We start from the raw sequence: 25,856 nt of genomic DNA on the forward strand, positions 1-25,856 counted from the left end.
GGGCTATCCCAATAGACTAATAAGAAAATCTCTCAAATGTGCCTAGTTCTGCCCGAGAGAGGTACTATTAACCACCAAAGAAAAGACCCCATTGACAGACTCATCTGTGTAACCACCTTTGGTGTGACCACCAATAAGGTACGCAATTTAATTAAAAAAAAACTGGGATCTGCCAAAGTTCGCTCAGTCACGTATGGGAGGACGCTCTTTCCAGGTGGCAACTTCGATGCAATGGAATAGCCTGCCCCCCTCCCTGAGACAGGTGCAGGACCTCCTGAGTTTCAAGAGAAACTTAAAAACATGGCTTTTCCAACAGTAGAGGGGGCACCTACTGTTGTGTTCCACTGTTCTGTCAAGGGGTCAGGTCAGCGCCGGGACACTCCCAGGAGTAGCCGCGTGCTCTACATATACCCTGTAACATAACATAACATAACATCTCTTAAAAAGCATTGATTCACGAATGGAATCCCCCACGTTTGCATTTAAACGGGGTAAAAATGTAAAAGATCATCTGATATATTCCTCCACAGAAAATATCACTGCACGTAAAACTTGAACCCTAGAATCAGTATGGGGTCTTCTAAACTGAAAGGACATTTTAAATGTGGCAATTGTGTTTCTGTACATTTATGTTTGACACCAACAAATTTGAGCATGGCAATGTGAAACAGACAGTAGACTTCTTCTCTAATTGTAACACACGTAATGTAGTGTACTGTATATGGTGCCCTTGCAATCTACCGTATACTGGCCAGACATCTCAACCAACCAAAGCACGAATCAGTCAACATCGGAGTCGCATTAGGTGTTCTGTCACCAATGCATCACAGGTCACTCTTTTTTATCGAAAAAAACAATACAGTAGATGATATAAAATGGCAGGCCATTGACAGAGCCACTGTCCCTGAAAGAGGCAGTGATATTACACAAATCTTGCAAAGATTAGAGTGCCGTTGGATAGAAAGGACCAACTCCATTGTGCAAGGCTTGAATGCAGCTGAGGAATGGTGTGGTTTTGTAGCCACATTATTAAACTGATAGGCCAATGCCAACATTGTGTTTTCTTAGAGCTCCTAAATCATGTAACTGCACAACTTCGTTATTCTACGTGTTCTCAGACATGTTGGTGCTATTTCATTTTTAAATGCCAAGAATGACTTATAAATGTTTTCCTAGAGCTCCTAAATCATGTAAGTGTACATCCTCACTGCCTTACGTGTTCTCTTACATGTTAGTACTATTTCATTTTTAAATGGTGTAGGAAAGTGGCTCTCTATATATACTGGACCAAAGTAAGGTACAGTGTGTATAGAGTCCCCAATCCCCAGAGGTATAACAGAGGTTAAAGTCAAATCTGACCTTACTGTCTAACGTGGTAGCTTGGTCGAGCAGTAAGGCAGTATCAGAAGACAGTGTAAAGCATTTGTTGCACACACTCAGTCAGCAAAAGGTTTCACACACTCAAGAACTGAACTCTAGGCCAATTGTTTTTATATCAAAAGATATAGTTGTTTTATTTTAGAACCAACAGGTATCAAATATATACTTTTCTCACTATGAGTGACTTTGGGTAATTACTTTGCAGACAGGCAATAGACTTGGTAAGTACAATAGTTACTGGGATTGCAACAGGCATCCCAATTCTAAATACAATCTAACATTGACCTCAATGGGCTTTTCTATAAAAATGCAATTGATTAATTTCAGGATTACTTTGCTAACTACAGGTCTGGATCCTGGATTCAGTCCCGGGACCTATGCTGTAAACAGTTAAGTAAAAGCGTTTTGGTTACAGTTGTTCTTTTTAAAGGATATAAATGTATTTTCAAAGTCGACACTTAGAAGAAATTTCAGGGAAAAACAGTCAATGGTTTCCTATGGAAGAAAATGCAGGTAACTGGTAAGTACAGTTAAGATTACTTTTGCGGTTCAGCACTGAACTAGAAAGTACAGCACTGGCTTCCCTATTGATCCCAGGTGAATATTTCGGAAATCGTTATTCGGCTGATTTTAGAGGAATATTTTAAAGTTGCAAAAATCGACACTTAGAAGAAATTTCAGTGAAAACCAGTCAATGTTAGCCTATGGAAAGAAAGTGAGTTATCGGCTTTCAGGTGAGTACTCGACTGGTGAGGTTAAGGTTCTGGGCATAGACTCAGGGGTCTCCCAGGGTCGGAAAGGTACAGTTGTTACACCTCAGCGGCACAGGGGCAGCCGGGTGCAGAGAGAGTAGGACCAAAGCAATCCAACGGAGGGTAGTGGTCCTTTAGTTGGTGGCTGCAAGCAGGCAGGCCACTCGGCTGTGGGAGGTGAGCTCCTGGTCACTTACTCAGGGCAAGTGGGGAAGTAGAGTAGGGTAGTAGTTGCACTTCCAGCAGCACTCAGGCGGCTGGGTGCAGGGTGCTTTTGAGCCGTCGGGCGCTAAATGTTAACCAGAGGGAAAGTTACAAAGTGAACAAAGGCTGCAGACTTGGGGACGGAGATTCTTCAGGTGCGACCACCACTTTGAGAGGTAAGTTGGGTTCTTGGAGAAGAGGTAAGTACCCCAAAGGAGGGCACAAGGGGCCGTGGAGCGCCTGGTGTAGGGGTGTCGTTGGGTGTCGGGAAATCTTACCCTCGGATGGTCACGGTTGGAGGGGCCCCTGGTTCTGAGGCTGCAGGCGTCGTCTGGGTCATCGAGGAGGGTCTTTGGGCACTGGACTTCAGGTCCCAGTCGCTGGGGGGACGCTCTCGTGGTCTTAGATAACTCGGGCACGTGCTGGGCTCGGAGGGTGCAGAGTGGGCTGGATTCACGGTTTCTGGCTGGCACCAGGGGGATGGTTGTTGGAGCAGAGCCTCTGCTCAGGGGAGTCCCAATCTTTGAGAGGGTCAAGGCAGGCAGGTCCTCCAGGTTTCTAAAGTTGCTGTCCACAGGAGTCGCCGGGATTTAGCAGGGGCAGGTTCCAGGGTTGACAGGCCGGTAGTGCTGGGGCCAAGTCAGGTGGTGTCGTCCTGTTGTTAGCAGCTGCATGGCGGGTCTTCTTCTTCTTGATCTTCTTTCTGGTTTTCTTATCGGTATCTGAGGAAGGAAGCTTCAGGGTGCCCCTAAATACTGAATATAGGGGCGTTACAGGTAGGGCAAGGGCAGGGACCAATAGGTCCCTGTCCTGGGTGGGTACACCCCCTCCTGCTCCTCTCCTGTGGGAGGGGGGCAGGAACCTAGCTGTGATTGGGCATGGCTCCCCATCTTCAAGATGACCGGAGCCCGGGGTCGTGCTTCACCTCGCCTCTCCCACCTGAGGGGTGGGCTTGGCACAGGCTGACACCCCCTCCCCTTCCTGACGTTGGGTTTCCCGCCAGTCTTCCCACCAGAGTGGGGGTCAGAACTGGTGGGGGCCAGTTGCTGAGTACAGCAAGTGGTCTGGAGAAGCTCACAAAGGCGGCAGGCCTTTGAAGCTTCCCCCTGCCCATCCTGGGGGAGGAGACCTAGCACCTCGCCCCTGATGTGCATTGTTGCAGGCCCAGGAGAGCGGGGGGCTCTCCACCGAGGGGTCCAGCAACATGTCTGCTGTGTGGCAGCCTAGGCTGCCTCTCAGTCCAGACATGGATTGTAGGTTAGGTTTTCAGGGGGCATCTCTAAGATGCCCCTGGTGCATTTTACATTAAATCCCACACTGGCATCAGTGCAGGTTTAATGTGCTGAGAAGTTTGATATCAAACTTGTCAGTCTTCAGTACAGCCATTATGGTGCTGTGGAGTTCATAATGACAACCTCCCAGCACCATATACTCTTAATGGCATCACTGCACTTACAGTGCCCAGGAACGGCCCTGGGTACTGTAGGGGCACAGGGCTCATGCACCTGTGCCCACAACACTCGCATAGGGCACCCAGCTAGAGGGGTGACTGAGGTATGCCAGGTCAGTGGGTTTTGTGGGCATGGCACACAGGGATGTGTGCCATGTCGAGTCTCTGTTTAGTTCTGCACTGAAACAAAGGAATAGAACTGCTGCACTCCAATTTAAACTGTGTAAATCCACGGTTTAGTAAATTCACAATGGTAGTTCTGCACTGAGACACTCAGCCTGCAAAGGCAGTGTGTGGGTGTCAGGGCACAGGGCCCCTAAGGGTGGCACAAAAGTGCTGCAGCACTTAGGGGTCTTCTCTGGTCACCATGCCCTGGGTACCTAGGGTACCATTTACTAGGGGCTGACAGGTGGCCAGAGATGCCAATTGGGTTTTGGTGTCAACACAGTTTTAGGGAAGGAACACAGGCCCTGGGCACCTGGTTAGCAGGAGCCCAGAGCACACTCAGTCAAAGAACATCAGCAGTTCAGCAAAAAGTGGGGGCATACCAATGTAAGAAAGATAGCACTTTCTCACAAATGCCAAGAATGATTTATATATAAGTTGTTACAATTTGTGATTGCCAAGAATGTGACTGTTACAATCTCACCATCTGCATTACCATTGTGTGCATTTTCTACCAATCCTGGCCTTCGGGTTCGGGAAATTGTTTGTGATGATATAATTGTTGTAGATTCAATAACACCGATCTAGTTAGGTGAGGTTGCAACCTCAAGCCTACGGCATGTTCCCATATAAATGTCAAGCACCCCCTTCATTACCTGCTACAAGGTTTCTTGACCCCCCCCCGTGACACTATTGCCCCTCCAGTGTTCTGTCACATGCTCTAATTTCTCCACAATTATTTATACATACAGGAATCTCCTTTTCAGTTTTCAAGTCAGGCCTTCTAAATCGACTCAGTAGACAGTGCCTTTTTTTCATTTCCATTCTGTATATAGAATACAGAAAACAAGATTGCGTGATCAGGTGGCTATCCCTAGTGATGCCTGCCGTGACGTCCAATTTTGGCGGGCAAACCTCCTCATTTAGGACCCAGCAAGCTCTGGCACCCTGTCATTGTACAGGGTAGACGGACTCATGTGGTTCTACCTTCCACGCGTAGCGGACGCACATGTTCATTTAACCGTAACATTGTTTTCATCTTACGGTAAGGAATTTATTCCTGATTTCTTTTCCAATTCGTAGTAACAAGGCCTTTCCCTTCTAAACTGAGTGTAATCCTTACAAACTATCTCCCCGCATTTCAGGTCAACATGGATCAACGTGCACTGGCCACATAAACAATACTCAGATGCCTACCCCAGCAGTTAAGATTGGTTGACATTGACACAACGAGCAACAATTGTTTTCACTTCGGTAAGGATGCCCATGACTCCTTACACACCGTTTGCCTTGCTTATCATTCAATTTGCCCTGTCTTACACTATCTTTTAATTAATTTCAGATTCCTATACAACAACACACATTGTTGTGCCCTTCCAGTTACGCAATTTTTCATCCATTCTGAGGACTGCAACCACTTACCCACTCCTGTCAGTTCCCCTCACTGTGGTATGTTTTCCTCCCACCATGCACCTTATGCAGCAGGACTTACTCATACATTTGTAACATCCCCCCTTTTCCCTTTTCACAATGTTCAGCATCCGGGTGGGTCCCATGTGAGTACCCCTCCTTTACTATCACCTCCTTGTGGTGCACTTTATCATGCTGACAGTTTTATCCCCTCTCAGGTACAGGCCTTCCCTAAATTGTTCCTTACTACCCTGCAGTTAGTCCAGTGCTCACACTTATATTATCCCGTACTTCTTTCAATTATAGATGTCCCTACATCAATAGGTCCTGATGAGACCCCTAATTGTTAGAAGGGTCGAAACGCCGTCGACAATAATTTAATGCAAACCATTTAACATCCCCTATTATTGTATAAGTTGGCTGCTCCTATTGTGTATCATTTGGATGGTCGACTTTATTATTATTTTGGAAACCATTTGTGTATGTCACAATATGTCACTATTTCTGTAGGTTCAATGTTTTCACTGGGGACACCTTGCACTACATACATATTTACTTTTTTGAAGAGTTTTTCATTATTATTTATATAAATAACTATTGCTATTACCAAATATTGAGTGCTGTATGGCTTCTTCTCCTTTGGATATCGACTTAACCCTTCACTGGGGACACCTTGCACTACGTACATATTTACTTTTTTGAAGAGTTTTTCATTATTATTTATATAAATAACTATTGCTATTACCAAATATTGAGTGCTATATGGCTTCTTCTCCTTTGCATATCGACTTAACCCTTTTTATTGTAATTGTGCTTACAACTATCACTATAATTGTATTAGTCCACAGAATCCACTGTTACAGTCTATAAAGCATTTTGTCATCGACACCTCCTATAAAATGAGTATAGGATATCTTATGACAAATAGTTACTTCAAATATCAGTTCCAACATTTTGCTATGGATCCACCCCATATGCTAAGAATTAAATGCATTATGTCAGGGCCTTCGGCCAGGTGTTGTGTGGTGGCGCACGTTCCTGGTCACTGCCGCTGGATATGACTGGGCTAGAGGCTTTCTCAGTTAGACAGTTCGAGTTCACACAGCCAATGACGGTGTCTTAATAGAAGCATGTCAGGGCTTGCAGTTTGCCATAGGTAACACCTCCCATCCATATTCTATAAGTGCCCTTGTCCATAAAGCTAGAAAACCGCCAGTATGCCACACCAGCAGCACACTAGCACGCATAACACACATACACTGACACACACACATTCTCTCACACACATTCTCAGTATATCTCTTGCATTCTTTCGTACATTTGTACTCTGTCACACTTACACACAGACACACTGCCACTCACACTTCCATTAGCCAATCTGCTTTTATTGTGTTTAAAAAACTTGCCCTGCTGCTTCTGCTATACCTGCCTTGCCATTTAGTAAAGCTTAATAAAAACATATTCTCGATACGGTATTCAATAATGATAATATATTGCCTTGTGAATGTTTGTTACAAGTATGATGTTAAGTAAAGTACACTTCCTTGAAATAGCTGTAGGGCTTATATTTGGTTTCACATGTGGATCAAGCAGTTACAACATTGGAAATGAACGAATCCATGTTCTAACAAGTAATATCACAGCATACAACCGTTCCTATGAAATGCTTCACTTCTTCAGCAACCATTGATTTTATCCAGTAACACTTTGCATTTTTGTGTTTTTAAGACCAAACTTACAATGTAAAAAAACAAAACAACAAGTCACAGAATGAAGCATTGTGGTGAATGGAAATCCAGGAATAGCTGAAGGTGTCACACAAGCCTCATCCCATCTCCATACCCAAAGCCTAAGCCCTAGTATCCCTCTTCATGCCATCCCACTCTCCCCTCTTTCACCAGCCCTGTTGTTGAAGATGGAATTAAGTAGGCACCTAGAACTATGGAAAGAGCAGGCATTCTGTGGGTGCCTTTAAAGAAATATGTGTATATTTTTGAGAGTTGCGTAATTTTGTGCAGAGTAAGAGGTGTGCTCATGTAAGTGATGGGTGATGGTGAAAAGTGTGAGCGAGTGCAGCGTAAGCGGTGCGAGTGTAGGATGAAAGATATGCCCATGTGAGTGTCAGGTGAGCTGCATGAATGCAATGTGAGAGGAGGGCCCCTGTGAGTGTTGGGTGAGAGGAGTGCATGCACAGTATGAGAAATGAGTGCAGGATTGGTTGAGCAGTGTAAATGCAGAGTGAGTGGTGTGGCTGGGTGTGGTACAGGGTGAACTGTGAGAGTGAAGTGTGATCTATGAGAGTGACTGGTGAGTGCATGGTGAGAGGAGTTAGTGCAGAGTGAGTGGTGTGTCCCTATGTGCTCTGGCAGATATTGTCCCGGTGTACAGGCAGGATGAACAGAGTGCCTGTATGAATGCAGGCTGAGAGGTTTGTACGTGTAAGTGCAGAGTGAGAGGAGGAAGTGCAGTGTGAGTGGTGTGACTCCTGGGTGAGTTTTGTGCTTTTTTGCATGGTGTGAGTTCAGAGTGAGTGCTTTGCCCATGTGAGTAAAGGGTGAGCAGCTGTGTGAGTGACTGGAGTGCCTATGTGAGTGCACAGTGAGCAATGTGAGAGTAGTGACTGCCAGTTGAGTGATGTGACATATGAGTTTGGGTGCGGGTGAAAGTGCAGAGTGGGAGGAATGAATTCATGGTGAGGTATGTGCTTGTTTGAGTGAGATTGTAGAGTGAGCAGTGAGAGTGACAGGTGATTGAAGTGCAAAATGAGTGCATGGTGAGTAGTGTGTTCGTGTAAGTGCAGGGTGCAAAGCGTGAGTGGTGTGAATGAAGTGTGATCACTGGGATTGTAGTGTGAGCAGTGTGCTCATGTGACCGCAGGGTAAGAGGAGGATGAATGGTGTGAGTGCAGGATAACAGTGTGATCGCTGTGATTGTAGGGTGAGCCGTGAAAGTAACAAGTGAGTGGAGCATCATGTGTGTGCAGGGTAGGAGAAGGGTGAATGGCATGAGTGCATGGTGAGCAGTCTGAGTGCAGTGCGATCTCTGTGAGTGCAGGGTGAACATAGAAGTGAGCAGTGAGAATGAGGAGAGAGTTGTATGAATGCAGGATGTATTCCCAGACACCTGGAGTAATTCAGCATTGTATTGACGGTTTGCATAGGGTTTCAGATATAAGTTAATCTATTATGGCATCAATCAGGGATGGAGGGTGAAGGAAACAAATAATGTGCTGATCCAGCAACAAACTTTCAGTCTCCTGAGTTGCCAGCTTATCGAATTTCTACCAGCATCACCAGTATTGTGATGCCACAGCCAGTACAAAAATAAGCAAAATCACCTAAAGCAGGTATGTTTAGCCCTCATTTGTGTATACTTCAAACACGAAATATAAATAGCACTTTTAAATGTGTTCTAGAGCTTCATTAATGATCCATGACAAAGAAAGGAAACAAAGACAAAAAACTCATGTTACAAATGAATATATCGGAGCAAACACAAGGAGATTATGGACGGAGTGCTGAAACTTTTTAGGCACTCACCCCCAGTCACAGATCTGGATTGAATCCATCATTGTTCTTACATGTCATTTTATTTACAGCCCAATTTAGTGTCAAGGTGAGGCCTTTACAGACTCTTTAAACAACAACAAATGGCAGGCATTTTTCTCTATTAAAGGTGGCACCCTTGCTCGTGAGATGCCTTTTCATGAAAAGTATTCTCCCACTGTGGCAGTAAACCTAAAATACAAATGTGAGGAATACTCAGAGTGCGGACTCAGTATGTACTGGAACCAGTGCCAGAAAACACAAAGCCTCGGTAACCAGTTCACAAAGGCATGTAAATGGTCTCAGACATTGCCCAGCCGAGCCCATAGGAGCTGAGACACACATGGTGGGGGAGGGGGGGTGGGGCTTGGGGGAGCTAAAGTCCTTTTTACCCTATGAGCATTGCACACCTGATAAGCACTATGGTTTTAGGTCATTGAGCTAAGTCTTTGCATCGGGGAGTGTTAAGCTCTATATCTGACTGTTGTTGGAATGTTGCTTGTGTGTGTTTCTTGGCGATATCCACTGTTTTGTACTCATTGATGTTACATTGCTTCTATGCACATGTCCTGGATGGCTGGGCATGCCTGGGATCCCTGCACTCAGTGGGGATTGCTGGGTTTGCTGGACTCTGTGGGCTAGCCCGGCAGCCCTGGGCTCTGTGGGCGTGCCCGGGGCACTGGGTGCTGGGCTCTGTCTGAAATGAGCAACACATGTATCCATGTCTATGTCTGGGGTGCAAATGTTTCATGTAGATTATATGTGTATGTTGAATTCTGTGAAATTTGGTGGGGACATATTTGAGAAATGTGTGCTTTAAAGTGACCAATCAATTAATTTCATTTACACTTGAATGAGAATGCCAAGCATGTCCTTACACTTGAACTCCCCATCTAAGAGGGACATCTTTAAACTGTGAACATCTGGGTTTTAAGTTCCTTGCTAAATGATGGCAGGTCTTGATTTGGCATAAAGAGAGGTGGAGCACGACCAACAAAACCACTCCTTTGTAACAGATGGAGCAGCCACTTGAAAGGGGGCATCTGAAAGGCAGAACATTCAAGTAGATCTATTTAGCAGACGTACGATTCCATTTGGGTAGAAGAAAAGAATTCCACCTGAAGCTAGTTTGACAAAGTTGCATGGGTGACTTTGTGAACCATTCAAAAGGGTGTAAAGGAGATTCACTTCACTACTGGGAGCCAATGCAGCTTTGCAAAGTGTGACTTTATTGAATCAGTAATTCTCAGGAGTTGAGTAGCCATGGTTGGGACTATTAAAAGTTTAGTGATCAAAGATTTGGGCAAGCCAAGTTGTTGAACTGCGAATGTGTCTAGCCGACTCCTTCTACCATAATGAGAGTTAAGTTAGCATTTGCTGCCATTTTGTACCATGATCGAAAAAAAGCTCCTGTCTCATAATGTTTGCCTCAGCAGAAAAAGCGGCCTTGATTGTTTCTCTTTAGTATTATACAAGATTGAGTTCCACTGCCTTAATGAATAGATTGTTCTGTCTCTGCATACCTTTCCTCTCGAGTAAGCCCTGCTCCCACTCTGGAGAGACGAGCACTGGCAGAGTAACCTTAAAACTGAGATAGCATGTACCCACACTCAAGATGGTATCTGGCCTTTCTGTACTCCCTTTGTTCGTTAGTGCCCAGGCTGGTAAATTCCAGTCTGGGCGGGGTTTTAGAGTCAAACATTTTTATTGTGCGGGAAGGCATCTTCATACACAGCCCAGCAGCCTACATTGACTCGCCGGCAGGGCGTATTCATATATCAACAACACAGCGTCTGGGCCTACACCCCGGAGGGCGCCCCGCGTAAAGGAAGAATTGCTGCCGCCCCACCTGAGCTATAACCACCGCTTTTATATTGAAATAACCATAGCGATCACTCAGCAGGCGTAGCCCCCACAGGTTCCAGCGGAATGAGCTGTAAGATTTGCAAGTATTTCGGACATGTCACCTCCCGAAGGTCCTTCGACAAGAGCTGTAGGAACGGGTCCCATAGCTTAGCATATTCCGAGCCTTTCCCGTCCATGCCTAATGATAATCGCTCCATGGCTAGGATATGCCAAAGACGCTGGATCCAGTCTCGGGGGTCAGGCACCGCCGGGGAGCCCCACTGGGCTAAGAGGACCTGCCTCGCTGCTAGCAAAGCCAATGCAATCTGCCTGGCTTAGGGTGGGGAAATGCACCATCTAGCTCATCTAAAATCATCGTCCAATAACGCTCCAGTTTCCGGCAACGCCACAGCAAGTGCACCAGTGTCCCTGAGAGCCCGCACCCCCTCCAGCAGAGTCCCGATTTAGTGACATCCCAAGCCTTGACACGCGCCGGTGTATAGTACGTCGCTACCTTGTAGGCCGACTCAGTCCCTGCGGTGTTAGAGGCCGTATGCTGCGCACGATAGAAAACATGCTCCCACTCTTTTCTTTTCAGGGGTCGCCCCAGCTCTGTTTCCCAGCGAATTTGTGCTTTTGTACGCTGCTTCCGTGGATGGCGTATTATCATCGCATACAGCTCCAAAATAAGCTTCCTGTCATCTTTCTTACAGACCATCCATTTTTCAAAGACTGTCAGCGGCCACGACATAAGTGCCACCTTAGCCAGTTGGGTCACCCAGTGCGCCACCTGCCCATGATGAAATGCGTCCGCTCTGGGCAGTGGGAAGTACTCTGCACACAACCTAGGAAATGGAATCAGACCCTCCTGGTCAAAGAGAGAGCCTACTCTCTTACATCCCTCCTCTCGCCAGCGCTGGAAGATTGGGGACGCGCACCCCGGTGGAAAGTCCGGGTTATTCACAATAGGGGTCATTGGAGAGGGAAAGGTGGTCCACCCCGTTCGCTGCGCCAGCTGGTCCCATGCCTTTAGAGTCGGGGAAGTCACTGGGGACGAATACAAACCCCAAGCCCTACGCCTGCGTGGCAGGCACAACTCCCGCCATATGTTGCATCCCGCCACCGTCTGGTCCATAAAGTTCCAGTGTTTACTAGACAGAGGTCTATACCACTCTACGATATATCTAAGGCAAGCAGTTTGAAAGCACGCCGTCAATAGGGGGAAACCGAGCACGCCTGACGCCTTCGGGGTAGTAGCGACGGCTAGCGCAAATTGTGGCCGTTTATTATTCCATAAGAACCTATTGAGTTGCCCCTGGAGCTTCCGCAATGTTCCCGGTGGAGGATTCAAGGGCAGCATTTGAAAGAGATACAATATACGGGGGAGTACAGTCATTTTTATTGCAGCCAACCTCCCATACCAGGCCAAGTTGAGACGGGATCAATCTGAAAGGGCCTTGGTAACCTGGCCCACGAGCAGGGCGTAGTTTAAGGACACAGTTTTAGCAATAGATGGGGCCAGCTTGATACCCAGGTACGTAATGTCCGACTGTACCCACTGGAAGGCGAAGTCCGGACGCAAGTCTAGCACGTTCGCCTCATGGATGGAAATATTAAGGATCTGCGATTTTGAAAAGTTAACTTTAAACCACGCTACCTTTCGGAATGCAAGGAGTTCCGTCGATAGGCACCGTAGGGAGGAGTGGAGGTTGGTCAATGCTAAAATGACATTGTCTGCATACAGACTAATCTTATGAACATCAGCTCCTAACTTGATCCCGGATATACCAGTGTGGGCCCGAATACGTTAGGCGAAAGGCTCCTTATAGAGTGCAAAAATCAACGAGGAGAGGGGGCAACCCTGTCGCGTTCCCCTAGTGATGGGAAAAAGAGCAGACTTACAACCATTCACCCGTACTGCTGCTTTAGGAGCTGCATAAAGGCATTGGACCCAGCGCAGGAAGTTGTCCCCCACCCCGAAAGCTCCCAGCACCGCAAACAGGTAGTCCCAATCTACGCAATCAAAGACTTTCTCCGCGTCGATAGATAGCAAGAAAGCCTGCGTCCTAGAGCGGTGCACTAGGTCCATAAGGTGAAGCAGCCGCTTAGTATTATCCCCACCTTGCCGCATTGGAATAAATCCCGCTTGATCGGGCTCAATCACTCCGTCCATCAAGGGGCTAAGCCTCGCAGCCAACACGCCTGCAAATAATTTGGCGTCAATATTAAGGAGCGAGATCGGCCTATACGAGCCACACTCTGTAGGGTCCTTCCCAGGTTTGAGAATGACCGTGATTGCTGCCTCTGCCATGGACGGAGTCAGCGCTCCCGTTTCAAGGAAGGAATTAAAAAGGCGCGTTAAAAAACTCCACGCAATACATTTTATAAAATATGGCTGAGAAGCCATCTGGCCCAGGCGATTTAGCCAATTTCAGCCTCACAATAGCAGAAATACCCTCTTCGACTCGAATCGCTGAATCCAAAGCCTCCGCTGAATCCCGATAAAGGGGCGTGATACCCCCGAAGGCGCCTCCTCCCTCGTATACAGCGATTGATAGAACTGGCGAAAAACACCTACAATGCCCGCATCAGTAGCGTGTTCCGTTGCCTGAGGAGAAGTGTGGCTCAATGGTTAGAGCGGCAGACCCTGATGCAGAGGTCTAGCCCGGGACCAGGGTTCAATTCCCCGCCTCGGCGGGTCTTGGGCTCAAAAATTCCACGGACCTGATAATTCTCGCGTCTGTGCCTATTCCAATCATGGAGTCCCACTCTGCAGCTCTGGGCAATAGCTTGCTTAATCTCCACAACGGCCCCCACAACGCTAAGGATGCCTGGCCTCCACCTTGGGGGTGCCCAGGAGTGGACACCTCACAGGGAAAGCCAGGATGGGTTCCACAGCGGTATTCGTACAAGCGCCTTGAGACCCTTGCGGGTGAGTAGTGCGCTATACAAGTATCAATTTACATTTACAGGGTCTTTGATGGCTTGGATAGTGGTTAACTGAGTGCGCGCCCACAGTCTATACGCAAGCATCCTACCCCCTTTATCTCCGCAGATGTAAAACTTGTGCCGTAGACGCAATAAGGCATGCGCCGCCCTGTCTAGATCAAGATGTTTAAGCATGCGCCTCTTCGCCTCCAGCTCCCTCCATACCCTCGTAGCCCCAGTCCACCTATGGATTGCCTCCAGGGCACTAACCTCCCCTTCTAGCTCAGCGCGCTTCTCCTTACGCAGGCGGGAATATGTCGCTGCAAGCGCAATGAAGTCACCCCGCACTACCAGTTTCAAGGCCTCCCAAATGGATGCTAGGGGAGTGTCCCCCACCTCGTTTTCGGCGAAGTATTGGGCAATCATGTCGCGGATCTTTGCAACCACCGATTCCGAGTGCAGCATGGAATCTCGGAGGCGCCAACCCGCCGGTGGCGGCCGAGCGCCACTGGAGGTAATCACTACAGAGATAAGAGCATGGTCTGAAAGAGAGCACGGCACAATGGCCGCCTCAGACAAATGAGATAAGAAGGGGGACATGGCCAAGAAATGGTCTAAATGCGCATATGTCTTATGGGCTGCGGAGTAATAGGTGTAGTCGCGCTCCTGTGGGTGCTGAACGCGCCATACACCATGCAGCCCCCCTTCTAGAAGCCACTGTTTCCCTTCCTTTGACATTGCCCCTGCCTGATGTGACCTCTGCTTTGACCTGTCCACTCCACCCTCCTTCACAGTGTTCAGGTCTCCCCCCACCAGAAATAGAGTGTCCGGGGACGCCAATACCTCTGAGAGGACTGCCCGCAAGCAGGGCTCCTGTTTAGTGTTGGGGGCATAAATGGACCCTATCGTAAACAGCATCTCCCCCCATTGCACGCGCACAGCCAAGAACCTGCCCTTAATGTCCACCACCTGCGAGATAATCTTGCAATGCGCACGCACGCTAAACAGAAGAGCCACCCCGTTCTTTTTGTTCGGGCCCGAGGACCAGAGCTCGGAAGTGGGAAGCGCTTGTCTGCCATTCGTTTGACATATTTGGAGAGGAGATGCATCTCCTGTAAAAGGCACACACTACCCTCTGTATTTTCTAAAAGGGAGAGAATAGCAGCCCATTTCAGTGGGCTATTTAAACCCCTAACATTGAGACTCACCACCTTTAAGTCGTTACCCACCATAATACGGGAAGAGACCGGAATCTGTTGCACAACCCCTCCCCAAGGCCCCTAAAGGACAGCTCTGCCCCCGCGGATACCTGGATCCACTCCTAACACCCCCAGAAGCTGATGCAGAGCCCCAAAAACAATCCCAAACCTCAACCTTTGCCCCAAAGCCCCCTCCCCCTCCCCAGCCACTCAAAACCCCAAACAAGCAGAAGACACACAGTTCACAGTAGAAAAGGAGAAAACAACAGTCTGTTACACAGGCCCTCATAGCAAGGGAACATGACCCTATCATCTCACTCTACCAGTTCCTGATGCAGGACACACCGTCCAGGGTCGTAGGGTACGAATCACACTGCGACAGAGAATCATCCACCTCCGGCGCCAGCTACAAGCCCAGCCAGTGCCATGCCACTGAGTCTCAGGCGACCCCAGGTGACGAGTCCGTTACCACAGACCAAAATGTCCGGTGGAGGGCCACGGGCCCCTTGCAGTAGGCCAACCCGATGGACTCGGTCCACCTGAATGTCTTGTACCTCCTTCTCAGCAAGAACCTGGCGGAAGAGTGCTCCCACACATTCACGCAGATCATCCCCTTCTCCTTTCCATGGCACCGCTCTGATCCGAATATTGTTCCGCCGGGACCTGTTCTCCAGATCCTCAGCGTGCGCCTGAAGATCCAGATTCTGCTCAGTGAGACGCAGCACGTCCTGTTGGAGTTGATGAATTTCCTCCGACGTCCCAAGGTCATGCTCCTCAAGGGTCGCCACCCTCTCCCCCACAGTGTCCACATCCCGCCTCATCTCTCGCAGGTCCGACGAAAGCTGGGAGCGAAGCTACGTGATATCTTCTTTGATGGCGGAGAATAGTTCAAGCATGAAGGCCTTGGTCGCCGGGGCCTCACCATCGCCAGAGCGTGGGGACACAGCAGCAGGCAGCGCGTCCGACCGCCCCGCTCCCTGTTGGGCCGCATCTTTCACGCTTTTGTCTTTGCAAGACTGCGCTGCCGCCATCTCTCCTCCCGGGGTGACCCACGCCCCAATATCCAGGTCCGGGTAAGGGCTCAGTCAGTTCTCAGGAGCCCAGCTGGGAGCCCATGCGCTCACCCGACAGCGTAATCCCAAGTCCACAATCAGATCCCCTGGTGGGGGGGAGCAGGGACACCCCACGCCCAAGGCCTTCGCCAAGGCCCCAACGTCCAGGCCTCTCGTCCAGTCCCCCGATGCTGTTCAGCAGGAGCAAGAGGGCCCACCCGAGCCAGTCGAGGCACAACAATCACCTAGGTACCATCTTGGACTGGGTACCCAACGCCCCACTGTGCCAGGCTAGGCCACAGATTCTCGAGAGAGTGGGGGGCACAGGTCCGCCCAGGGGCCGGCTCCTGGCCACTACACAGGGGGGATGTCCGCCGCCCCAGCTCTCCCCCCAAATTTTGACGCCCCGGGGAGCAAGGCCAAAGTCACAGGCCGTGCCGCCGACACTTGGGTCGAAAGGTGGGCAACCCCCTAAGGCAAAGCTTCACCCCGCCGGGTCGGCAACTACGCTATCTCCAGGGCTGGGGACCATGCGCCACACTCCAGCCCTCCTCCATGCCCCACAGACAATTGGCTCTTCACTACCAGCCAGACTCCCAGTCTGGAGCCGCAGGGCGCGCTGGGGATGATGCTTGTGCCTGCCCAGCCCCCTCCAGCACCGGGGCCTCCTCCCCGCCTCCCCGCGGGGGCCCTACGCCGTCGGCCGCTGTGCGGAACGAGCCGCTGGAGTCCCGGGGGAGGAAGCCTCCCTCCCCTCCTCACCTCTGCTGATGTGATCGATGGCAAGCAGCAGTCCCGGTCCGCGCGGGAGCACACACCCGCCCCGCGGGGGTCTCGACCGCTGCGGCTATAGCAGACGCCCAGGCTTCTCCGGACGCCGCCGCTCTGGTCAGCTCGGCCGCGGTACCTCTACGCTGCGCTCCCCTGCACCAGATCCGGGAGCGCTCCGCAACCTCCCTCGGCGTCTCGGTCCCCGCTCCACCGTCAATCCTCACCGGCGGTGCGAATCCGTCGAGGCACCACACTAGCAAGCGCGGGCCTCCTCGCACTGCCTGCCATGCGGCCCGTCGGACCTGATGTCTGCCAGGGGCGCGCCACACGACTCCGCCGTGCCCCCATGCGGATCCGAGAAATGAGGCCACCAACAGCTGCGGGGTGATTTAGGGTCTCAGGGCGCTGCCGTTGTCAGCTCGGATGGGCACTGGACCGGGTGCTCCGTCGCCATCTTGGCCACCACCCCTCCCCCCCTCGGGCGGCGTTTTAGAGGTGTTGGAAATGTATATTTTGTGTTACTGTGTGGACGGGGGTCAGTCCCTCTAAAGCTATCTAAGGAGGCTGGTCAGACCGGACTCCGCTCAAGTAAATACTAATAAAATTACTTTGGTTTGTATTGTCTGACCGACTCTTCATTTGTATGAAAGGCTGAGAGGTGGTCGTGAGTGACCCTGTTGGCCCTAATTGGGTCACTTCTTTCAGTTGGTGCCCAAACAGGGACTTTATTGGGTGAGTAACCCTTCTTTGCCCTTGGACGGGTGAGGAGGACGGGGCCACGTCAGGTCAGATCGGTGTGTCGGGGTCCCTCCACGATAGAGCTTAGTACTTGCAGCTGCCCCGCCTGTCTGACCGGATGGTCCCTCGCCCAGTGGTCATATGGACTGGAGTCCTGAAAGGCAAAATCCTTGGATCTGACTTTTTGGTCCGAAGAGTCGGCAGTGGAGAATAACTTTGTTTGACCTGTGTGCAGTAGGTGAGTTTGCTTTGTGGCTGTGGCGCCACTTTTGTTTGTTTTTAATACTGTCTGAGGATCGTTTTTGAACAAGCGCTTGAATTTGTTTGAGTTCTTTGTGAATATGGTATTGTTCTGATCCAAATTTGGTGAGGTCTGCAGCCCATTTTGGAAAGATATTTGCAAATATCTGTTTGGCATAGGTAAAGACAACGTTTTTGGTTCAAGATTCCATGTTTTAGTGCGAGTTGTCATTGTTGTTCTTGTGACGCTCGGTTGAAAGAGAGTCAGCCTGCGCCTCCAGAAGGCACCCCAAACTTTGAAATGTATGTTAAGCATGGTCTTGGCCCTATTATGTTTAGTACATTATGGCACAAATATACGAGGGACAACGCCAAGTTGTAGTGGCCGTTGACAGGCACTTTTGATGAACAAAAGCAAAATTTCCTGCAGGATACATTTTGTGAAGAGAAGTAGGCAGTCCATGTTTGATTCCCTTAGAACGTGGCAAAAGGAAGCTAAACAGAGATGAATGAAAGCAGAAAAGGAGGCTCTGAAAGGAAGGATGCAAACTGTGACTCAGAAAGCTGTTGCATATGATAGAGTAAGAACTGAGAAGGGGATGGAGTGTGCTGATAGGAGGTTCTGATTGCAATGTGAAAAGCCTTATGTTCCTCAAGAAAGCAATGATGTGTTTGTGGAGGAGTTGTTGGACGCTCGACCTCCACCCCCATACGCCCCACAGACTATAACCTGCTGTGACACAGCCCCAGTTGTCTTTCTCTTCTGCTTCTTTTGGTTCTCTCTCTTCTGTTACTGACCCAGCAGCCTTACCTGCCGCTCTTCCTGCAGTCTCTCTGGCTTCGCCTTCTGCACCTGTGATAACTGTTAGTCTCCCTGCTACGTCTAATGTGTCAGAGTCACTTCTCTCCCCAGCCTTAACACCCACGACACAGCCAATGACGACCTTAGTGTCTGTCCCTTCTGTCACAACTCCTTCCCTTATCCTTCATTTTCCGACGGTATTGGGTATCGGGACACCTGTATGGGGAGCGGGGGATGGGGACTGGGTGACTCCTATGGAGCGACTGGGGCAGACATTGATACGATCAGATGTGGGAGAAGAGGAGAAAAAGGTGGTAGCCAATCAGGCAGGTCAGTGGGCCCGTAACCCCATTCACAGTGTGTGTGGCGGATAAGTGGGAGGTGATGAAAGGCTATGAGCCATTTGTCCAGCAGCATGCCCTTTGGGAACAATGTTTTAGGGTCATATGTATCAAGCAAATTTGCATTCGCAAAGGCCCAAATTCGCAGAATTTCAGCCTTTGCGAATGCGAATTTGCTAAATGGTATGTATAAAGCAAAATCTGGTGCAAAACAAGGAATCGCAAAATTTGGGATTCCTTATTTTGCAATTGCATTTGAGGAATCGCAAATTTTGCGATTTCTTAAATGCAATGTATGAAGCAAAAAAAATTTGCAAAATGTCCTTAAGGAATCGCAAATTACCACCAACTTCGAGATGGTGGTAAGTTGCGAATTCCTTGAAAAATGCACCTAAGGACATGTATGTGCGCCACATGTGCACCCATGCATATTTCAGGGGTGCAACAGGGTGTCAGGACACCCCTGCACCCTTGAAATTATTCTCATTCCCATAGAAATTAATGTGAAAGTATCCCTTAATTGTGATTCGCAATTTGCTAATTGCAATTAATTAAGGAATTAAGGAATTAAGGAAGTTTAAGAAATCGCAAAAAAAATGCGATTTTGTACATACATACCTATTTGCGATTCTCAAATAGCGATTTCTTAAAAAATCGCTATTTGAGGAATCGCAAATCAGGTTGATGGTACATATGGCCCTAAATGAGGCAGCACCACAGGTTATTTATGATATTAAGGATCATGTCTATGTAGCTGACATGGCGCCCGGTCAGGTGTTTGGTAATGTTGCGGCGATTGTTGCCTACCGGAGTAGGCTACTTGATAAGAGCCCAAAGAAGGTGTCTCAGTTTCAGATGAGGGAGGTGCATCCAATATATATCACCCAGAAATACCAGAGCAAAGAGACCAGCGTGATGTTGTTATCAGACCAAAGGTAGAGGCTCGTTCCAGGAACAATGGATTTACACTCCATGGAAGACGAGTGAGGTTTAGTCCCTTAAGACTCAGTTACCCGACCCTAGGAAAAATCCAACAGCATGTTATAAGGAATTGACTGAAGCAGCTTCTTCTACTGAAATGACGCTTGCCGACATTAAAATGTTCTTTGGTTTGCTGGTGCCTGTCGACATTTGGAGGCTGGTGCACACGCAGGATCACGTTGTGGAGTTGGGTGGTACCTGGGAGCAGATTAAAGAGTGGGACAAAGACAGGAAACCTGGGGAGAAGTCTAAGGCTGAGGCACTAGCCTTACCTTGTCGAATTATTCCATATATGCATTCTCTTATTCCAATGGGAATGGTAGATTGGGACAAGTTAATGGCATTTCGCCAGAAGAAAGATGAAAGTGTGTTTTGTTTTTTTCACTCGGATTGAGGATGTGTGTTTGGATTTTAGCCTGCAGGATTTGTCGGTGGAGGGGGGAGTCCGACTGTTCGTTAATAGATGTGGTACAAACCTGCTTCCTGAAATTGTGACTCGGTAGCAGGCTTCAGAGAGTACTTGGACTACCTCCTCCCCTTCTGTAATACGGAGTATGGCGCAGTTCTATGACCATAGGGAGAATGAGGAGAAAAAAAAGTAGAAAAGAAGCAATAGGAATTAAAGACAAAGGTGTTGTTGCAGCAGGCGTCTAGGGGGAAATGGCAGGGGACGTGGTACTGGTCCGGCTCGGCAGCTTCCTCGTAATAGTAGGAACGCTGCACCAGGAGGGCCGAATCAGTGTACATACTGTAAGGAGGAGGGGCACTGGTGCAGTGAGTGTCCAGTGTTATTGCAGAAAATTGTGGCACCCAGAGGACGAGGTTCTCGTGGACCGGGCCGTGTAGCAAGTGATCAGGTTAGGGTTCGAGAGGATGGGACACAGCAGGGTCCCCCTGACCAGAATTATTTTGATGACCCTTGAGTGAGACAGTATTATCACAATGATTATCATCTGGACAAGGTGTCTGGGATGTCTCACATTTAGGACAGCCAGGGACAGGGTGAGGGACCAGTTCAGATACTTGTAGATCAGCGCAGTCCTTATGTCACCGTGGATTTGCAAGGCTCAGTTAACAAATTCTTGGTGGATACAAGTGCAATGAATAGCTCGGTTTCTTGTTCGTTGGTCCCCGGGGCAGCTCTGTCTGGCCAAAATAATGTTATGGTAGGCTTTTCAGGCGAACCGGTTGTAAACCCCATTTGCAAACCTCATGAATGACTATCGCTCCTTTTACTGTGGATTCACATTTTTTATTGACATGCAATTTTGGAGAAAATTTAATGGGTCTAGATTTATTGAAGAAGCTGCATACAACAATTTTCTGTTGCCCAGAAGGTGTCTATATGACGATGGAACCAAATGTGACCAGTTCCAAGCAGTTTCTGTCCAAAGATGCACCTCTTCCTGCTGAGTTAAAGGATGTGCTGGTGATACGGATGTGGGACTCTTGCAGATTCCCCCAGTTTCCATCAAAGTTAAGGACAACGCTGTTTTGCCCCATATTCCCCAGTACAAAATTCCTCGGGTAGGGAAGCTAGCTTTGTAACACATTATACAAGACCTGATTGAGTCGGGGGTAGTTGAGGAGACAGCAGCGAATGTGTATAACAGCCCTATTCTTCCTATTTTCAAAAAGGCATCCCAAGACTCCTCCCAAAGCAGCGAACGTGTATAACAGCCCTATTCTTCCTATTTTCAAAAAGGCATCCCCAGACTCCTCCCATGACACTGCAGCAGATGTTTATTGTTTTGTGATTGATTTGTGTGCAGTGAACAAAATAGTGGTTCCTCAGTTCCCGGTGGTCCATGACATTACTGCCCTTCTCATAATGATTCCATCCTCTGCCAAATTCTTCTCTGTCATTGATTTGCAAAATGCGTTCTTCAGTATACCAATACACCCCAATAGTCGTCATTTATTTGGTTTTACACTAGCTGGCAGAAGTTTTAGATTCTGTCAAGCTCCTCAGGGCTATACCGAGAGCCCTAGTATATACAGACAAACCTTGAAAGCCAAATTGGATTCCCTCATTCTTTCTCCAGGTAATGTATTGCTCCAGTATGTGGATGACATGCTGATTGCTTCTGACACTGAACAGGGATGCAAGGACAGTATGGTTAAGTTGTTGCTTTATTTGGCTCACCGTGGACATCAGGTGTCCCTTTCCAAATTTCAATATTGTCGAGAGGAGGTCACCTATTTAGGTCACCTACTGTCGAAGGAGGGTAGGAGATTAACACCCAAGCGCATTAGCACCATAGTTAAAATGCCCATCCCTAAAACCCAGAGGGATGTACGTGTCTTTATTCGCATCACTTCCTACTGTCGACATTCGATCACTAATTACTCATTACTAATAAAGTGTTTGCTGTCACTAACCACTAAAGATGTGCGTGAGCCTCTGCTGTGGATGCATGAATGTCAGCAGTCTTTTGAGCAATTAAAGGTTGCGCTTTGCTCTGCTCCTGTACTTGGCACGCTTGATTATGGGAAGCTGTTCGTGTTGTACCTACACAAGACGGCTGGTTGTGTGCTTTCTGTTTTAACACAGGCCTTTGGAGGTAAGCAACGGCCGTGTGCTTATTTTCCGCTTTGCTTAACCTAATCACCAGAACCCTCCCGAGCTGTCTAAGAGCAGTCGCGGCTGTGGCCATCTCTATAAGGCAATCAGCTGGGCTCGTACTTGATACACTCTCTTGAATAAGACTAAGACAAAGCACCTTTCCAGTGCATGTCTGACCAGTTAAGAGCTAACTCTTTTTGCCCCGCATATTACGATAAAAAGATGTTTACTCTGAACCCTGCCACGTTACTACCCCTCCCTTCTGAGAGTGCAGAAACAGACATACATAATTGTCCTTTTCGGACAGAAGAAGAGACAAAGGGACGGGTAGACCTGACTGATGTTCCTTTCTCTGACCCCCAAGGGGAACTATATGTTGATGGCTCTTGTTTTAAATTACCGGATGGCACTATCACTTGTTAGAAGTGAAATGTATTACTACCACATTACTCGTATATTTCCTGATATTATATTAGCATTTATGTAGCTATTTCATATTATAATCTTATTGTATGCATGCACAACTGATAAGTGCAGATGTTACGTTAGTTAGGTTGACATCTGTGCCACCATTTTAGCTCTCGAAGGCGCCATTTTGTATCATAATCGAAACTGTTATTTGATAATTTATGAAAAATGATCCTTGGTAATTTTTGTTTCTCAAATGCTGAATCTTGCTCATTAATGCATGCCTTTTCTGTTACTCAGAGGTCTTCTCCCACCTGTCTAGTGGGGAGGATAAGCCAGACGACCTTGGGCAGTAGATAGCTTGTGCCAGGATGAGGAATTGAAACTTATGTTCTATACCCCATTGTATTACGACAGCTACCAGTGTTTTTCCATAGTAGGCAGGTCTTTCTGGGCTCCGTAACATACATTATGTAACTTTATACTTGTTAGAGTCAGTCCCTCGTCAGGCATCATAGTAGGCTGGTCAGATTGGACTCCACTGCAGTGTACTTGGTGAATAAACTAGTTTGCTTGTATTCTCTACTGCGTCATCGAATCTTCATTTCTTTGAAGGCAAGAGGAGGTCGAGAGAGACCCGGGTGGCCCTAGTTGGATCACTTCCTTCCGTTGGTGCTCAAACAGAGATTTCACCAGGTGGCCCATTCCGCCAGTAATCGGGCTCTGGGGTAGGGGTTGCATGCTGTTGGATGGGTGGATCGGGGATCTCCATATGATAGAGCCAGGTTCTTGTGGCTGTCCCACCTGTCTGATCGGGTGGCTCCTCATCTAGTGGTCATCTTGACTGGGGTCCTGAAATGGCGAAACCCTTGGATCTGACCGTTTGGTCCAAAGAGTCGGCAGTGGAGAATAATCTTGTTTGACCAGTGTACGTCAGGTGAGTTCAACTTGATTTTTGGTAAGACTGAGGCCGTCTTCATTAACTTTGAGATTCTGTGGACCCTTGTGATACGGACCTTAGTTGAATGTTCTGCCAGGCCACTTGTTGAATTTGGCTTATCCTTGAAAAGGCCTGGGGCTAGAGCCTACCTTGTCTTGGCACAGTCTGGGGACTGTTTTTGAGAGCTCTTTTGTTTGTGTGTATTTTTATTGTGTGTGTATGTTGATTGAGTGGATAGTGAATGTGTCTGATGCTAGGATGCCTTGTTGGAGTAAAGTGTGGTGCTTGGGGTGCCGCTGTTGCTCTGCCGAGCATCGGCTGGAGGAAAGGCAGCCTGCGCCTCCAGAAGGCACTCCGAGTTTTGAGATGTATATGAAGCACAGTATTGGCCCTATTTTGTTTCGTGCATTATGGCACAAGTATATGAGGGACAATACTGAGCTTCAGTGGCCTCTGCTGGTAGCTTTTTCGAACAGAAATGTAATTATTTACAGGACAAATTATTTGCTAGAAGAAGTAGGCAGTCGATTTTTGATACTTTGCAGGTATGGCAGAAACAAGCTAAGCAGAGGCGTACACGAGTGTGACGGGGCAGGCTGCACACCCGAGGGTCTGGAAGCAATACAGGACTGGTGGTCCGCCGTGCCCCTCTCACCCAGTTGTGTCCCCTTGCAGCAGCAGTCTGAACCACACCAAAGTGCCGAATGGGATCCGGTCGAGCAACACACATGGAGCTGGGAAGAAGGAAAGGACAGCGGCGCCTTTAACTGGGGATATCTACAGGACGAGACTCCTCCCCTTTTGGATGACGTTGTACAGGATCCTTCAAAAGAGGAGGAAACCCGGAAGAAGACGAACGGCGTTTCCCTAGAGGCGAGGAGAGAGCGAGAGGAGAAGAGAGCGTGTCGAGGAATATCGGAGGACGAAGGAGATGAGGAGACGAGAAGACGAGAGACCTGATTGTCTGTGGCAATTCCAGCAAGCCCGGAGGCCAACGACCCCACGAGTCGCCCCGCCACGTTCCCACGGGAGGAGCGTGGCTACAACAGGTCCGGGGCAGGTTAGCGGGCTGGGTGGGACACCGTACCACTCCTCCCTAGAATAACACCACCTGTGTATGCTCTGCAGTGTATATAGTGTAAATATCCGGAGTCTATGCACATCCCCTCCCTATTGCACGAGCACTCCTGTCACTGCCTCTGTACAGAACGTACACGTGAACACTCGGTTTCCTTCACTCCCGGTCCCTTTTGAGGCTCGCGTCCAGGACAACCGTCCTAATACTTGCGTTTTGTTCCTTTTGTTTTGGGGTCATCTCTGGAACGGGATAACATCTGGGAGGCGTGTTCCCCACCACCAAGCCAAGACCCGCCTATGAAGTAACAGGACATAACAGGCCAGACCCCGGATCCCCTAAAGATCTCCAGAACCGATCCAGCGGCTTTCGCAAGAGAAAGAATCACCAGCCGCCAGAGAAGGGTGTTCATAAAAATAAAGCCTTCCTTGAAAAGCACACTTAAGGGCTCAGTGTCAATTCCTCTTGTTCCACCTAGCGTCCCACGTTCCCCGCAACAACGAGCCAAGAAGGAGTCTAGGAAAAAGGCAATGCAAACAGTGTTTCAGAAATCTGTAGCTGATGATAGAGAACAAACCGAAAAGGGGATTGAGTGTGCAGATAGGAAGTTTTGATTAAAATGTAATAAGTCTTATGTTGTTCGAAAAGATGAGGATCCTTTTGTGGGGGATCTGCTGGAAACTCGTCCCCCACCTCCCTATGCCCCATGGAGAATATATCCTGCTATTCTGTTGTCTCTGTCCTCCGTTGCTCCTCTGCCTTCCTTTGGCCTTACTGCAGATTCAACAGCTTTGGCTCCAGCCCTGTCTGTCTCCCCTCCGGTTTCACAACCTGCAAGTGTGGAGACTACAGGCACCCCGCGGTGTCTGCTGTTTCCACTCATGTTTCCCCTTCTTCTCTTACACCTGCCACACATCCATTGCTGACAATGTCACCTGCGTCTGTATCTCTTGTGTCTTCCCAGACATTTCATCCGCAGTGTTGTGCAGTGTTGGAACAACGGTGTGAGGGTCAGATGGGGGAATTGGGCGGCAGCACGGAAGCGAATTGAGTGGGCATTGATT

This window comes from Lissotriton helveticus, chromosome 3_1, assembly GCF_964261635.1.
Source record: "Lissotriton helveticus chromosome 3_1, aLisHel1.1, whole genome shotgun sequence".
NCBI classification, from domain to species: domain Eukaryota; kingdom Metazoa; phylum Chordata; class Amphibia; order Caudata; family Salamandridae; genus Lissotriton; species Lissotriton helveticus.